This window comes from Panthera onca, chromosome E2, assembly GCF_046562875.1.
Source record: "Panthera onca isolate mPanOnc1 chromosome E2, mPanOnc1 haplotype 2, whole genome shotgun sequence".
NCBI classification, from domain to species: Eukaryota; Metazoa; Chordata; class Mammalia; order Carnivora; family Felidae; genus Panthera; species Panthera onca.
The window spans coordinates 52,100,265-52,118,493 of record NC_138353.1 but is presented as its reverse complement, the minus strand read 5'-3'; the positions used below and the strand labels follow the sequence as shown (position 1 = coordinate 52,118,493).

The 18,229-nt window shown below is 44.8% G+C and overlaps 1 protein-coding gene and 1 long non-coding RNA gene across 2 annotated transcripts in view; one reads left to right on the top strand and one right to left on the bottom strand.

The window, feature by feature from the left end:
• Positions 1-18,229, bottom strand: part of WWOX (WW domain containing oxidoreductase) — a 977,838-nt gene that overhangs the window by 597,580 nt on the left and 362,029 nt on the right. The gene's annotated exons all lie outside the window — the stretch shown is intronic.
• On the top strand, positions 8,034-16,848 carry LOC132690913 (uncharacterized). The gene is made up of 6 exons (XR_013552540.2): positions 8,034-8,123; positions 9,965-10,100; positions 10,389-10,593; positions 10,902-11,011; positions 11,124-11,266; positions 16,539-16,848. It is a non-coding gene; the product is annotated as an uncharacterized LOC132690913 (long non-coding RNA).

Below are 18,229 nucleotides of genomic sequence, written 5' to 3'. Positions count from 1 at the left end.
TTGAGTAGTACAGAATAGTATAAGCAGTCTATGATATTAAAAATTATCATCATCGCTATCTGGATCAGCAGCTAGATGCAGAAATTGTCCGGCTGAATTTCACAGGGGGAAGAATTTCAGATCTCCATGTGGAGACAGCCACAAAACTCTTAACATTAAGAGAGATTTCTGAAGCTGCGACTAGCATCGCGTGTTGGTTTTGCTTCAACACGTGCCTTGGCAGGGCACAGAACTGTGTTTCAGGATAGCTGGTGGCCTTTAGACTCCCAGGTATGCTACAGTATGCACTTAAAACCATTCTGAGAAGTCGTATTCAGACCTCCTGCTTGCCAGGGAACAGAACAACAAAACAAGCAAACCGAACACGAAACAAAACAGAAACAAAACAAACCTAAGAACACCTGTGCCAAATAGTTCAACAGACCCACTCACCTCAAGGAGGCTGTTAAGATGCATTTGATGAAGAGCCACTCAGTATCACTGATTTTCATTGAAAGTTATACGATGGAAAGACCTTGTCTAAGCGGCTGACTCTTCGTCCACAATTCGTCCGCAATGTGAGGAAGCTGGGAGCCTCAGACACCGCCTGGTCCCCAGGTTGTCTGGCTTCTGCGGATCCCCAACGCTGGACAGGAAGACTCAGCCGTTGAAACACACACAGGCCTTTTCATTCTCCTCAAACCCCTAACTAAAGTTCATTTTCGCAAGCCAAATTTAAAAATCAATTAATAAATTACGACTGCCAAAGAATGCTAAAAAGCCCAAAGGCACCTAAGAAATGCTTAGAAGAAACAACAAAGCATTAAGCCCGAGATAAATGGGTTTGCTGTGTGTTTACTGTAATGTTGACTTAGTATCCCAAAGCAAAAATTCTCTTACCTCCACTTACCACTACTTTGTATGATAATAGCAGCATTAATTTTAAAATGATCATGAATCAATCATGAAATCTGACTCTTGTTTTTACTGGCAACAAAACACTCTAATTAGCACCTTGAATAAGAGGGCTTTCTAGGTAGGCATTGGTGAGAGCAATCTTCTGCTGTTAATTCTTCGCTAATTACACCTAGTAAATGAGATGGAAATGGCAGTGGGCTGTGTTAACATCTCCACCCCTCCCAGTTCCTAGTCCCACAGCGTAACCACCTTGAATCTTTCACAATGGGACACAGCAGAGTTTCTCGACACGGGCACCACTGGCATTTTGTGGTGGGGGCGTTCCTGTGCGTTTAGGATGTGTAACAGCATCCCTGACCTCCACCCTCTAGACGCCCGGCAGCACCTTCCCTCCAGCGCCCCCCAACCCCAGAGGCGACAACCTCATCTGTCTCTACACAGTGCCGAATGTCCCGCGGCAAGCAAAACCACCCCGACCGAAGACCAGTGCACTGAAGAGTAACCCCCCCGCGTTGGGTTATTACAAAGATTCAACATACTTTGTAAAGGCCCAGCCTGCTGGGAGGTGCACAGCGGGACTGACACACACATGGTTAAATGCAGTAAAAACTGCTCAATCCAAGGGGATACAAACCAGATGGAAAAGACACTCCTGCCACCAACTTGAGTCAATGATGTCCTCAGTTCCTGCAGTCTTTCATCCCTCCAGAGCAGGGTTTTGGTTTTTTTCGTTGTTTTGTCTTCTTAAATCAACTTTGTTGAAGTATCATTTACATATAATAAGCTGCATCCATTTAAAGCATAGAGTCTCCATGTGTTTTGACAAATGTTTACACATGAACCTCACCAAGAGCAGGAGGGGCTCACGTTTTGATTTGCTTCAAACTCACTTTGAAATAAGAAGAGACCACATACTACAGTTTTCATCAAAAGCTTTTCCATTCAATTCACAAGCTTGTGATTTGGCCTCCCGGAAGCCGTGATCTGGAAACGCTCCCTATTAGTACTGCGCGGGAGTGAGCTTTCCTGGGACCCAGGGCCGGTGCGGTGACACAGGGCCCCGTGCTTGGGGCTCAGAGCTCGTCACTCACTACGCTGTAATTCTTACAACTTTAGGTCTGAGTTTGTGCTTTGGGAGTGAAGTCTGGCGGAACAGAGGAGCAGGTGCTGGGGCCTGAGAGTCTCGGCTCAGGTGTCTATCTGCCCCGCCCCCAACACTGCCCGGCTAGGATGGATTCTCAGCCACCTGCTCTCTGCCCACTGGCACCTTGGGCCAAGCCAGCCTTTCCCTCTCAGCCCGTACACCTTGAGACCACTGTCACCTTCAACCTAGGTTTCCTCAGCAGGGACACCGGCCTCCCCCTGTTGCCCTGCATTCCTGGCGGGGACTTAGGCATGGCTGTGGGAAAGGATGGAGGTCACGAAAGCCTGCAGTCCTCCCCAGCCCTGGGCTGGCAGGACCCTAGCGCACCGGGCTGGTGACTGGAGAAACAGACTTGTGTGCACCCTGAACCAGGTCCCAAGTGTGTCCCAGTGTGAAGGTTGCAATCATTTGGGGGATACCTGTCCGCTCAAGATTGGGGTGGTGGGCCCAGGAGAGGAAAGATGAACTTCTCTGTCCCTTGCTGGAGCCTCACATTTTCATTTTGCACTCTGTCTGCATATTATACAGTCTTGCTGGGACCTTTCCCATTTCAACGTGTACCTTCGGCGAGCCACTTGCATTAGAGCCCGTGCACTGGCATCCTTGTTCATGACGGTCAGAGGAAAGATGTCTCAGGGCCGCCATGCTTCCTAGTGGAAGGATCCAGAACCACCAGCACCTTCAAGGCCATCAGATCAGCAGGAGCCCGAAGCAATGCCTACTTCTCTCTCCTTCCACCCGCCCCCTTCCAGGACTGATGGAATGGGGCCCCTCCTCTGGGTGCTCTGAGCCCACTCCTCTGTTCCAGCTAGCTCCAGAACAACACGTTAATGACCAGGGCCGTGGATGCACCAACATACTGCTGTGGATGCTCTTTCATCAAAATTATAAGAGGCAGAATGGCCTACTAGATGTCAGAGGCAGATCAGATGATACATGTGTTTTACAACCATAAAATATAATGTTCCAATCAAATGATAAATCATGCTTATGTGATTTTTATATCTCCGTTTGGAAGGAAAAGAATTACACTTTTTTCCCCCCCCTCAGACCTTCTTCTTAAAGCAATGCTGATCTTCCTAAAGCTTCGGGTGACTCTCAAACCGTGGACGCCCTGGGTCAGAGACACCACAACTGGGGACGAACTGGCTGGGGACGAACTGGGAGAAGAAGAGGAGGAGTTGTTTGAAGCAGGGTCTGCCCCTGGCTCCAGGCTCTGGACAGCAAAAGTCTCTCTCCAGCACACCGCTGCCCTTGCTCCCTCTTGGGTCCCAGGGGTAGAGAAGATTGTTTAAAAAGAGAGAAAAGGGGTTTTCTTCATCAATGCCCCCTACAAAATGTGCTGGAGGCTCCAAAGCATTTTGCGCCTCAATTCTGATTATAAACTAAGAACCACAAGAACTATTTCTTGCAGGCAAATATTTTCTATTTGGCTTTCTATTAAAAAAATGCGTATTATCAGAAGACATTAAGCAACCCGTGTATTTTAACCTCCGTTAATAGACGTTACATATTATTTCTTAAAATGCTAGTAATTCATTAGCTAAGTGACAAATGTGGAATCAATTAAATTTTACTAATTAAGTTGGATTATAATGAAGAGAGATGGAGAAGGAAGCGTCTGATGGAAAATAGTTTTAAACAACAGCAACAACAAGATCATACACGGCTGCATTGTCCATAATGTCTGGTTCCCACGGCAGGCGTGGTTATGACAGTTTCCCTTAAAAACCAACAATAACAGTACCTTAGCAATAAAAATGGTAACTTTATAAAGAGAAGGAAGCCCAAAGAAGGGAATCAACTCAAGTGCATCAGAGATTTACAAAGTGAGGTTTACAGGCTAAGAACACAGTTCACGTTATTTGATGTTGACTTGATAACCACGCAAATTGGAATTGCCACAATTTAATGAAAGTTCCCGTGTGAAACACAAGAAATACAGACCTAAGTGAATTGTGCTTGAGTATGGTAGCAAATGTGAATAAAATACTCAAGGAAAGAAAAAAAAAACCCACTGGTATTTCTTACAGAGGTGCTGTGTTCTTACCTGCAATTTCTTGCCCACACTCTCCCGTTCCTGACTGTATTCTGGGCCTCTCATGACAGCCTGGCCTCCTGCAGGGAATGTGCATGCAGCTGTTTCCTGATGCCCCCGAGGGTCATGTTCCCATAAATCAGACGCCCCCATGCTGGACACCATGTATGAAGGAACACGTAACGTATTTCTATAAAGAAGACGCGCTGTGATGTGCTAAAGTCATTTCCACTTACTGAAGGCCATCACGTTACGAAAAACAAAAAAGTCTTTTCACCCATGATGAAGAAAATATATTATGTAAAAATAGCTCTTCCCCACCACCCCCCCATTCAGACTGTCCGGTGGGAATTAAAATACCACCACCCGGATATAGAATACAAGCATTTAAAATGCACAAGGACAGACTAGGGTTGCTACTAAGCCAGTGACCTTCAGCTCCCCAAACATTTATGATTCAGTAATTACCGGATGGTATTATTACTGATGCCTCTGCTGCTTCCTCTCTCTTAGAACCGTCTGAATACAGCGGGGTGAGTGGGATTCTCAGCATCTGCTGGGGGCTACCGTATCCAGTCTGTCGCTGTCTACTCAATCACCTTGAACTTATACATAATGGTATATATTAAACACTACAAAATTAGCAGTTTGGGCCCTTTGGTTTAGATATGCGGCTTTAAATGAAGGTAGTAATTCTTACCATTATTATTACTAGAGTCAATAAATACAGATCGGCAAGCCACTGCTCAAAAAGGGATTTCGCACTTGATTTCTGCTCGTACCAGCGTTATATTTTAACCCTATCAGATATTCGATTCAGACACCTGACTTTATTATCCTGAGCTCTCGACTTGTAACCTTGCCTGTACTTTTTACCAAAGCTAGCAGGAGCATCTCATCTGCTCAATTACTTATTAGTGTTGCTATAGAATACCATTTCCTCTTGCGGCTGATAAAATATTAATCAAAAACAGGAACTGAGCGATTTCCCAGTGTAGATGTCTTCTAATGGTAATACAGGGAGTCAAAGAGAAATCTGGAGGTCATATAATAGCTTCTGAAGAAGGCAAAGAAGAGTGACATCGGAGTAGAAGAAGAGATTACAGGCAGAGCTCAGGGGCTGGGTGAGTTATCGCCATTCTGCACAGAGGGAAAGTTCCAGAAATGCGAATGGAGGGGACTGGTTCGAAGAAGCTAGGTCTCAGAGACACTCAAAGAATAAAGTTTGTGTTTTTCTGTAATACAGAGTGGGCCTTCAGTAAACCAGAATGCTATCTTGAGTTAACCAGAATTTCTGAGTTGTTGCTCCAACCCTCATATTTCAACTCCTTCCAGGTCTCGTGAATCTACTTCCTGCCTTACCCAAGACAGCATGGAAAGGACGAGTGACTCTCAGAACAACTTCTGAATATTGGAAAATGCCCTTTATGTCTTCCCTTCTCCTCTGGTCTCCTCTGTGTGGAAAAAACATGGGCCTCAGACATAGACAGCCGTTGGTTTGTAACCCACACTACCACTCACCACAAGGCGACTTGTTGGCAAAGTACTTAACCTCTCCGAACCTCAGGTCCTTGGAAATTTGCATAATTTGCTGTGGGTTTCAAATGCTCGCTTTCCCCATCTCCAGTACCCAAACTATATACACATCAATAAAACACAGACAAATATCCACATCCCCTACAAACTAACCATCGCCAGCCACACACACACACACACACACACACACACACACACACACACCAGTTTTCAGAGATGCAGAATTCAGGGTAAATTGCATTTTCGTGTGGGCTTATTATATTGTAAAAAGTGAGGTTCTTTTATTTTTTTAATGTTTATTTATTTCGAGAGAGAGAATGAGAGGGGAGAGAGAGAGCATGGGACAGACAGAGAGAAAGGGAGAGGGAGAATCCCAAGCAGGCTCTGCACTGTCAGCACAAAGCCTGATGTAGGGCTCGATCTCACAACAGTGAGATCATGACCTGAGTATACATAGTCGGACGCTTAACAGACTAAGTCACCCAGGTGCCCTGAGGTTTTTTCCCTTAAAGCATTGACTCAACACTACCTAATACTTTGAGAAGAACTCTTTAAGGTAGGCCTCTTAACAATACCAACAAAATAATCTGAAAACCAATATGATGACTCCCATTCTTTGGGTAACACTTATTCAGAGTCTGTGTTACATAAACTAATACATTTAATCTATTAACCTGTATGACAGCCCTGTCACACAAATAGAAGAACTCAGTCCAGTTTTTAAAAAGGAGGCCTGAACAGTAGATGGATGACTCGCCCAATCTTGCTCGGCCCGTAGACAGTTAACACCAGAACGTGAACTTGGACCGTGCCTCATAACTAGCTCTGTCTCTCCCATGTTCCCCCAGGCTGGTTTCTCCGGAAGCATCTCCATCACAGGCCATTCTTCTCCATGAAAAAGTTATGTTCTACAAAAAACAGGAGCCAACGGTAAGCTAGCTACTTCCTAATACCGGGTGCAAAATAGGTGTGCATAACTCGTGGCCTTCCCACCTGCTTCTTCATCCCCAAATATTGGAATCCAACGACTTCCAGACATTAAAATCAATTAATACTGTGCTATGCTGGTCAAATGACTCTTTTTAATGTGTGTTCTCTTAATTACCATCCACTTTTACATCTAAAAAATTTGCTCTCAGTTGACTGTTTCTATCAAGATTTTTGGCTCTCTTCAGCACAATCCATTAGATTGATAAAAATCCATTTTACAAATGTAGAGTCTGGCCCAGCAATCCCACACCTGGGAATCCATCCCACAGAAATAAAAGCATCAGTCTGACTATGAACAAAGATGCTCATTGTCTCCCCACTTGAGGCCAGGTGGGAGCGCAGGCAGAAACCTTTAGAATCCAAATGAATGCCCTTTAACACATTCAGTATGCAGAAGAAGTGCATGAATCATGGTATATCTGCATCATGGAATATCATGCTATAGTCAGACGAGAAAAGAAAGATACAGAACAGCATGCAAAGAAGGAGTCCGTGTGCAATCAAGCAAAACTACCAGAAAGGCGACCTCTCAAAAGCCCCAAATACATATCTGGATGTATATGTGCGTGTACACCCATATGTAGGAGACACATAAAATACGAGGGTAAAAAATCTTTTGGAAGGCACTTATAAAATTGCTAGTATGTTTTACCTTAGTTAGTAGAGGGGTTTGGTGCGGGGAGGGGGAGACACAGAGGGTGGCGTAAAGGCAAAAAAATGATAAAAACGAGCATCCTAAGGTTGAACATTCACACAACAAGGCACTTACTGCTAAAAATAAGAAAGAGCAAGAGGAGAGCCACGTGGCCCTCACTGTACCCTACGTTTACAGAAGCACTTTAACGCTTAAAACTTTTCATCCTGGGGCGCCTGGGCGGCTCAGTCGGTTAAGTGTCCGACTGCGGCTCAGGTCGTGATCTTGAGGTTCGTGAGTTCGAGCCCCACGACGGGCTCTGTGCTGACAGCTCAGAGACTGGAAACTGCTTCGGGTTCTGCGTCTCCCTCTCTCTGCCTCTCCTCTGCTCGTGCTCTCTCTCTCTCTCTCAAAAATAAATAAGCATTAAAAAAAACCTTTTAATCCTTACAATTTGATGAGGTCAGTTATAATGTGATCCCCATTACATGGGTGAGACAATGGAGGCATAAGAGCCACACAGCTAGTAAGGAGAGCTGAGCAGTCTCACATCAGACACAACAACCCTACGTATGGTCTAACTGATGAGATTTAACTGGAAAGACGACTAAGCAAAACTTGGATTTAACCAGTTTGCTGAGTGGTTTGAAACTCAGCACGGCAGACAGTGACAGCATTGTCAGCTGATGCCTGCTCGGCGCAGCGACCTCTTCCCACACTCGGGAAGGGCCAGGTAGGACTCACAGGCCACAGAGCAGCGCGAACGTGTCCACTGAAAGCAGCCACACCGGGGACGCAGTCCGTCACCGCCGCCCTATTGAGGGAAGTCCTGTCTTGAAGCCAAAGCCTTGCTGGACTCGGGCAAGGGACACATCTCTCTGAAGGTAGGGACACACTCATCTTTCGACCAGAATCCTTCTTCCTGGCCAATGGGGATCCGTATCCACTTCTCTGCAAAGCACTCCTGCCAGGGTGGGGGCTTGCCAGCTGCAGCCGGCCACTGTCCCCCTAGGGTCTGACACAGAGCCTGGTACATAGTGGGCATTCAGTAAATACCTCTTAAATGAATGAAACCTAGGTGCTCAGGAAACATATGCCACTAATACTAAAATGATAAGTCTCTACCGTGTAAAAATGGAAAACTTACTCCTAAGGAACTACGTTTTATATAAAGATAACATGAATCACAATAACTACAGCAGAAACAGCAATGCCAAGTATCACATATTAAGCTCCTATTTAACAGGCACTTCTAGACCCTGTATGTATATTGCATGTGAATCTTACAAGAATATCGGAAAGTACCTATTATTATCTGTTCCCAGGAAACCTGAGGAAAGTCTAATTACCTGGTTCAAGGGCAGACAGCTAGTAAGGAAGGCACTGGGACTCAAACTCCAGACCCTTCCTTCTCTTTTCACTCTGTCTCCACGCTCTGCACACATATGCTCACTCACTAATACAATTAAGACTAAATAATAAGGTATGCTAGTCACTTCATTTAAAGTTAGGCATTCAGAACAAGAAGCGGGGCGGGGGAAGCTACACAACACTGTTCTTAATCCAAAGGAAAGCAAACCCAAAGCAAATTAAGCAGAACCGTAATGTGACTTGTGTTTGCCTTTTGACACCTGTTACAACATGTACTCGGGGCACAGGCTTCTCCAGGTGAACCTTCTCCACTTCCAACAGACAAGAATCACAGAGCAGGCTGAGGACGCTTGACAGATGTGTTAAGGCAGGGGGATATTTCAGTTTCCATCCTCTTTGGACCACAGCATGACAGTTACAGAATTCAAATCCATTTGTATCCCCCGTTGAATCCCACATAATTCAGCAGACATTCATTATGGTGACATAATGATATCACACAGCCATAAATACATATGCTAAGAGTCGAACAAGACATTCATATTTAAACATAGCTGGAAATAATTTCAATTCCGGCGATTTTCTATTGCTCATTCTATTACTTTTCTGTGGCTGCTTAAAATGTTAAAATACAGTAGGAAACCAAGAATACAAGAATAAAGGTGTGTGTGTGTGTGTGTGTGTGTGTGTGTGTGTGTGTGTGTGTGTGTGTCATAGCTTCTAGTTTGGCAAGTAAAGGAATTTGGGTATCATGTTACATCTGATAAATATTTTGTTTGAGGAAAAGGTAATTTAATAATAGATGAGAAGCTCCTTGATATGTCAATTTCAGAAGAATCATTCACGTTGCTATAGATGCAGTCCAAGATTTTAATATTCTGAGATCTCTGCTTCAAATCTGAAGGACGGTTGCCCTGATTTCATAAATAAGAAACCACATAACACTTTTCCCATATAACTTCGAATAATACATAAAGCAAACAAATAATGCAGTTAAAATTAAAACCGCTTGAAATTCACCATTCCTAAAGAGGGGTGAAATTATTTCTCAAGAAATCAGACCCATGCCTCCAGAAAGCAGCAAGTGGGGAACTCAGATATCATAACACGAATAATGACAATGTTAATCTCGATCTTTTCCTCATACTTCTCAACTGCAGACAGAAGAACACGTCTTCAGCCTCGATGATATATCCATTAACAGCTCTCTTCCCAGAGTATTCAGACACCTTGCAACGGATTTTTGAATTATTTAAATGGAAGTGGCATTAGAAAACCCTCATGTTTAAATTATGCTAAATAAGTATTCTTTCGGCTGGACTTTTGCCTGTGCAAAAAAATATATATTCTGCAGGCACGGAGGAAGGGGCACAGAGGAATCTGAGGAGATGACGTGATGGAGAACGACGTTTGGGGAACACGAGTGCACATACAAGGCAAGTGTGCAGGACAGTCTCGATATCCGGACGTTCTCGAGGGAACAGGAGTCTGTACGTTTACAGAGATGATGTCAATTTTCTCAAATGCTTCCAAATGTCCAGAAAGCTATGAACATGAGAATGTAAAGTAGATGGAGGTCCAATTGCAGTAAATCATAGAATATCCACACTATGGAATATTATGCAGCTATTAGAAGAAATGAGTTAGCTCTTTATCTGCTGACCTGGAGGGACGTCTGGGATGTATTGGTCAGGGAGATAAGCAAGAGGCAGTGTAGGGTACATAAACGGGGGAGGGTTCTCGTAAAGGCAAACAGAAAACCTTCCCTACATTTGCAGCAGATGTCCCTTTAAGGACAGAAGAGCTCAGAGAAAGGTGGCAGAGAAAGGACAGAAGAGCTCAGAGAAAGAGCTCAGAGAAACTCCTGGTAGACTGTTAGCCATGGTCAGTGGGCTACGGGGACAGCTTGAGGACTGCAGAAAGAAAGGGCGATGGCATGAACTTTTTTTCTTGCTATTCATTTGCATGGTGTCACAGATTGTGGTAAGCACATGGTATTATTTAATTTGTAAAAAAAAAAAAAATTTAATGAAAGAGAGGGGGGGTTGGAGGGCAGGGAGGGAGGGAGGGAGAGAGGGAGAGAGAGAGGCCTATCAAAGCAAAAATTTCCTGCTGAGCAAAGACGGTTCACCATCAGGAGTCTTTTTATCTTGCTGGGATGCCAAGACTGGTGTTTTATTCTTTCCTCTCTCTCTCTTTCTCTCTCTCTCTCTCTCTCTCTGTCTCTGTCTCTCTCTCTCTCTCTCTGTCTCTGTCTCTCTCTCTCTCTGTCTCTGTCTCTCTCTCTCAAGTGAATGTGCTGACTTACTTGTGGGAGGATACTTTGCCCTCTGCAAAGCCACCTTTATGGAAGAATCTATTACTGAAGAGCTGAACAGGCAGGCATGGGGGAGTCTGGCAGGTACGAAGGCAGGTGGCCGAGGGAGACGGGTGGGGAGATGGGGAGACACCATGATGTGATAGGGTGCATGGACGCCCTTCCGCCTCGCCTAAACACTACTGGGTCTGGCCAGAGATGGAGCCTGAGTGGTCTCCACAGAGGTCTTCGGAGAAAGGCCATATGCCATGTGCAGATCATCGTCCCTCCCCAGGGGAACTTCCAGCGAGATGAATGAGAGGCCAGATAAATCATGAAGATCTACAGGTACACATACAGGTACGGATACAGATATATCAAGAGAGCTGGTGTTTAATGTCAGTGCTGCTTTCAAATGTAAATATAACCGCATTTAATTCAGTACGTGTTTACTGAGCTCCTACTATGTGCCTAGCCTTACGCTTTTTATGGGATTATCTTAAACATCCCACACGATTTGAGGCGGTTTTCTTTCTAATTATGAAAGTGACAAATTCATTACAGGAAGTGGTCAACTACAGAAGGTTGTTTTTTTTTTTTTTTTTTTTTGGAAATGACAAAATTGCCTCTGATTCTCAAACACAATGGCCATCTTGTTGTGTGCTATATTTCCGGACCAGCACGGTGAGTGGCACATAATCGATATCTCATCAATATCTGTTGAGAAAAGGGAGGCAGGCAGCAAACTTACAGTAACGTTATTTATGTAAATCCATTTTCTATGCCCATATTTTTATACAACAAGGAAATTATCCTGTGCATGTTGTTTTTTAAATCACTCGTTCCACTTAATAATATATAACAATCCTTGTTACTTTTTAGTTCCCTGCACTGCTCTTTGCCTCCACACATGGAAAAAAAAAATTAGTGAAAACACGCCAAGAAGAAACATTTCTCAGGTCTGAGAGTGAACTCACAAGCTGTTTCCAAGCAGTTGTACACGCACACACTCAACGGCAGCTGTTGCACGTAATTAATGTGCTAATTATACGTAATTATCTAATTACTAAAGAACAAAGTCAAAGCAAGTGCGGTAGTAAAGATACCATAACCAGTTCCTTTTAGAAGGCTCTACAATATAGACTAGATTGCTATTTGTGAAAAGTACTCTTTTTGTCTGATACCTGTAAATAGAGAAGAGTCTTCCTAAATGCTGTAGTGATGTTATGGAATGGGGGATTGTCAGTCACTCCATTAACAGAATGAAAAAAAATACACACACACACACACACACACACACACACACACACACACATTTTACATATGATTCATCTTGATAATGTGGTGTGAACGGGGACCAGCAACAGACTCCTGTGCTGAAAGCAAGCTTTCCAGTGGATGTTCCAAAGTAGGCTGGTCCCACAGAATGATCATATGGGGGAAAAAAGTGGAAGCTGAGTGGTAAGATGTTTGGAAAACAATATTCATCTATCCCCTGGATGTTCCATTTAAGGCTGTCCCATAAAATATAAAATAAAAAAAGGGTGGGGGTGGGTGACAAACGATGGAGATATAAGTTTGGAAAATACTATTATTCTTTCCCCTTCTTAGAGAGGTAGAAAACACATTTGCATTTAAAAGGCTCTGATAAGTACTGCATTTGTGAAATAGTTTTGACCACAGAACGCTTCTTTTTTCACTCTCGGTATTATAAATGTCAGTGTAATTAATAGACAACCCAAGTGCAAGGTCAGGCTGTACTATTTTACTGTCTTCACTGGATCATTGATTCACCCTACAGGGAAACTTCACTTTGAATTTGAACCAAGGTCTCCGTCCAAAAGGAACAACCTCACAATAAGATATACTTGAGAATCTAAAACAGACTCTTGGAGGAGCCCCAAGAAGCATTATTTTCTACCGATTGCTTCTCTCGGAAACATACCGATTAGGTCTGAAGATGCTCTATCTTGACATTTAGGTGCTAGGACCAAACAATTAAATCTTTTATCACACGTTACCCACAGTATTTCTTGAGAATGTTAAAAGAGCCACATTGGAAGAGAACGGTCTCCTATACTCACAGAGAAGATATAAATTAGCATCTCTGGAGTGTAAGTTATTTTATTAACTTGTTCATTCACACCCTGTCTCCTTCCAAAAATGAATCGGGGCATCCTTTTGGTTTTTTGTTTTTTTGTCTTTAATGCTACCATCAAAATTCAATGGGCCTTGACAAACGGGTGAAAACACAAACTAGTTGAAGCCTCCAAAGGCACATCTTCATTACTTTTATTATTTAACTTTAACTTTTAATCTTGGGTCATAAAAACTGGCCTAATAAAAGATCCATAAATATCTCCTGAATGTGCAAAGGAGCGACTTTGATGACCTGAGAACATATGCTGGGCTCTTTTTTGCTGATGGGCCTGAGTACTTATGACTGCCTGAGTTGTAACACAGAGAAAGATGTAGGTCTAGACCCCTCCAGCAAGTGATTCCAAACAGACCGCTGCATCAGGAGGTAGATGGAACTGCTTCTGGTTCCATTTTCAAATTGTGCTTCCAAACGAATGACACAAAACCTCCTTTGCTAATTTTGAAGTCAGCTGGGGCAGATTTTCACGTGGCTAATTCGATGTTTCAAAAATTAATCGTCTGCCACGGATGCAGTTGTGGCGTGATGGCCTGAAATGGGGGGGGGGGGGGCGGGGGTTCTCACAGAAGTCCCACCTAAAAATCTCTGGTCACCCAGCCTGGCTTTGCACATCGCAGGGACTCCGCACGCGTTTGCTGTGTGAATGAATGAACGCGCTCCGTCTGAGTGCTGCTTTTTTAAACCCCATTTCTAAGCATGCTTCGGATTCAAACGTTAATACGATTAATTGCCAAATAAATAGTTCCAGATTGTAAAATGGGTTTTCCCGAACAGATTTAATTCGACTGAACAACACATTTTTTAAAATTGAAGACATTCAAAAACTCAACGTTATTCTTCCCTCAACCCTTTTCCAAATTGAATTCTGAAAACGGATATACCTTTAAAATTATATTATCATCACAGTGCATTTCTGCATGAACAATACCTAAGGATAATGGCTTTTCTAATGTGATGCATAAATGCAAGTTTACAGGAACCAGCAATTTATTTTATTAAATGTTGGGATTTTTTTTTTCACGTATATGGCTTCTTCCCCCTTTTCTGTAACATGCTATTCTGAGGAAACACTCTAAGGCCGTGAGAGTTGATTACACTATCTTGATCGCCATTCTTTTTCTAGCTTTCTTAAATTAGATGCAAGGAGCATTTCTAAGTTTAGAATGTTGGATAGAATACCCTGTGTTCGAAGCCAGTGTTCCTAAAACTCTTTTATTTCTTGTGCCGGGCAAATTTTCATGCAACTTCTTTTCATATGCAAAGTGGATCTATGCAATCCCATCTTACACATTCAATGGAGAAGAATGTGTCAGGAGAAGGAGCCCTGTGTTTTAGCACGAAACGAATAATCTGTCATAAACAGCATGCTGTATTTAATATTCAGATCAAGACATTTCTGTCTCATCCTAGCAGACCCTCCTGACAAAAGCCATCCCACGTCTGCCAGGAGTATCGAGTCCAGCTGAGGACAAATTTCAAGATGAACCTGAAATCAATTTGCCATCAAATTTTCATGCCTCTCCCAGACTATCTGTGGCATTTTAATTACAAGCACCCTAGGCGGGGGGTACTACAGATATTGACACTTTGCTCCTACAATAAACTTTATTGGCAACCTCTGTCTGAATGCAGTACTCAACTAGAATAACAAGAAATACATGAGGGTGTGCAAGCGGAGAGGGCTGTGATCACCCTGAGCCCATCCCCTTCACCGGACCAGGGCACTTCTTAGGCCACAGGCCTGGGAGATACAGCGCCTGGCTCTCGCGAGGACAAACGACCTTCAAATTCGACGTGCCTGCGGTGTCCTTTGAGCTCTGCAAGGTCCCTGGGTCCTTCCCCAGAGCACAGCCACAAGTCTTCTCCTTCCCTGTCTGTGCTCAGGTGGCTATTTGTGGCGCGCATCATTTCGGAGCTCTCCGAAGGTTTCAAATCTTTGTTGAAAGGTCAGGGAGTGTGAGCCGAAGCCGTCCCTGTAAACTGTGCTGAAAGGCTTCATTTCAGGGAACAGACGAAGCCCCTGATTGTATCTGGAGGCAAGGCTTGTGTTTGGGGGCGGGGGTGGGGTGACCAGCCACCTGCACATTCGTGACACCCATCCCCCGCCTCGGCCCGACTTCTGAACGAGCTGTGGGAAGAGCCATAAATATCAAAATAAAGGGGAGGACCCACAGTTTGCTAGCCGTGGAATATTTTTACACTCTGAAAATTAACATCCTGGGACTACAGACATGCAGCTTTAACCAGGCGCATAGGGCAGCCCACGATGCAGGGGGAGTCCGGTATCAGCATAAACCATCTTGCTCCCCCCAACGGTGACAGGGACGGAAACGATGACAGCCCATGGCCACGGCCGGCTGGGCGGCTCTGGGCCAGGCACCGGGGCGGGCATGTGTGCGTGCGCCATTTCAACAACTCCTCACACACTTCCAGAAGTGAGCAGCCGACCTAAGTGAGCCAGTATTCTGCTAAATGCTCTACAGCTCCAAAAATGAAAGCACGCATGTGTAAGCACACATGTGTCCGTTTATCATAAAGCCTGCCGATAGAAAGGAAGGATGCTGGAGCGGAATTTGCAAGTAAAAATACACAATATTCTTTATTACAAAGGCCACGGACCCAATTGATTCTCACCCAGTGCTTTCATTGATTTTTGCCGAACTCTTGAATCCACAGGCAAGTTGCAGGTGATGAGTAAGTGATGTCTGATATAAATATTGGTTGATATTTTTCAGTTAGCCGGTAAGACGAAAGGGAAACAATCAAGAGAGACGTACCTTGGAACTTTATTCATTCTTCAGGGGCATCAGCAACTTCTTTGCTGAATTAGGTAACAGGTTTTGCAATATACGGAAGGAATACATCCTCACTTAAAAAATAACATTCATAACGTAATGACTACAGACACGGTACCTAAATGTGAAATGCATTATGAATGTTGCGATTACTTTGTCAAGCCAAGATGATCTAAACAAAACGCCTGAAGCCTTGATTTGTAGTTTTTGCCAATTTCCGTGGTGTAAATGCTCCCGACCACGGCTGCTTTCAGGCTCCCCGGGGGAAGTCACTGAACGCAGGGCTGTGGAGAGTCGAGCGGGTGCGTTCCATTCTAGAGTGTTCCTGCCGTACGGAGACAAACAGATCTCAGTTGACCTCAAGAGCACAGGCAGTTAAAGTCAAAGGTGGTAAAATGACCAGGAAGTATTGAGCTTTGAGTATTTAATAACTTTGTTTGGAATATAATTTCTTCAACGGTACGTTTACACAATTCGAGGTTTAATAGCGTCCACGTTTAACGAGTGGGTCACGCAATCTCTGCCAGTTCCGGGAGTCCGCGGAGTCCTGGGTCGACGTGAGGGGAGGGCTCCAGTGCACGCTGGAAATGGTGCCAGCTTCGTGCAGGCACACAGACGCACGCACACCCTTTTGGGAGAGATCGTGCTGACAAAAGCCGCTTATTGTTCTCTTCGACAGGGAGAAACTTGTGAACACAGTCGGGAGATCCGTGACGGAGAGGTAACAGCAGCCGATAATTAAATAGCTGCGTTCCTGGAGACCGGGTGGGCTTGACAGAGACAAAGGAGACAGTGGGAAGGGCACGGGCCCCTTCTGACGGGAGAACAGCAGCACCGACACCAGCCCTGCCGAGAGAGGTCCACGGCAGCCGCAGCAGCAGCATCCACGCCCTGCTTTCTCCCCACCTCCACCGGGACCGCCGGCTTGTCTTCTGTTCCCATGACGCGGAGGCCGTGGCCAGCTTTCCAGGACTTATGGGAGATGAGCCACTTTACTACGATCTGAGTCTTGTTGTTGCTTCCGAGGCAAAAACAGATGGGGGACATAAACACCAGGGTGGGCACAGAGCCTGCCACAACAGACAAGACACCCTGATGTCGGGGCAGAGTTGGCCAACCCTGGTCCTGGGAGCACTTCGCTGTGTCCCAGTTCCAGGGCTGGGTCGTCTTGTTTGGTCCGAACAGGTGAGAGCTCAGAGGGCCCCCCTCGCCTTATTAGGCGAGGTGAGGCTCTGGGACAAGTGGCGGAGGCAGCTCAGCTTCCTGGGCACCTGGGAGTGGCATCAGCAGCCGACAGCACAGCCAGACGGTGTTTCCCCTACAGCATCATCATTCAAACGTGCCCCAAACAGTAGTGCACATAGATCACGAAGGGCAATGCTGATTTGGCTACAAGCGGCACCAGGATGTTTCTCCAAGGGCTCCAGGGGGGTGAGGGTGGCGGACGTGGGGGACACTGATGTCCTGTGCTTCTTCCTCAAGGCAAAGATCCCTAATACGACATGCTCGGGGCTTGTCCGCATGTATTTTCAAAACATAAGAACACAGACGGCTTTTTATGGACAAACCGGACCAGAAGTATTCCAAAGCGTTCCCTAGAAATGCTGGGGCTGTAAAATATCTGCGAGATATAAAATAGAATATCCTATCACTTGTCAGTAACACGGTTTGTTTGTTTCCTTTTTTTCCCTTTTTTTATTTCTTCTCCCTGAGTGTCAGTTGCTTAAAATAAACATCAATGTTTCCAAGGCATGGTTTACATTTTGAACGTGGAGTCTATGGTGCTTGGCTTTATATATTTATTTATATTTGTATTTATGTGTGACCATTAATCTTGTCTTTAAAAAGAGAGTTGATACAGAGAAATCACTCGTGTTCTCTCTCGTCCATGTATGCTGGTTCTGACTCTTTTCTTTCTTTTGCTCTCTGTTGGTTGGATATAAAAACACTACCAACGTCGATCACTTTATCCCGAGCCAATGTTGCCCTTGCTAGAAAGATCTTGCTTCTCCAATGTTTACAGAAACAGCACAGAGTGGAAGGACCTAAAAGAAGTGGGGCTTAGCATAAAACAGGCCCTGGGGAGGTAAGATTAACGAACACAGAACCTCGAGCAAGGGCAGACATCTAGTGGCCTTTCCACCAGGCCGGTTTCGCCGGGTCCCGGCATGAGGCATGTGCGGGAAAGGCACACAGGCTCTCCCCCTGGCCCCTAAACCTTTTGGTGGGTGGACGCGTGTTGGGAGATTCTCGCTGTATCTTCTGGGGGAGGAGGGGATAAAGGAAGGATGCTCAGACTCTCTTTCCCTTTCCATGGTTTCTTCTCTTTCCTCGGGTTGAAAGAGAAGGATAGAAGCATACACAAGCTAC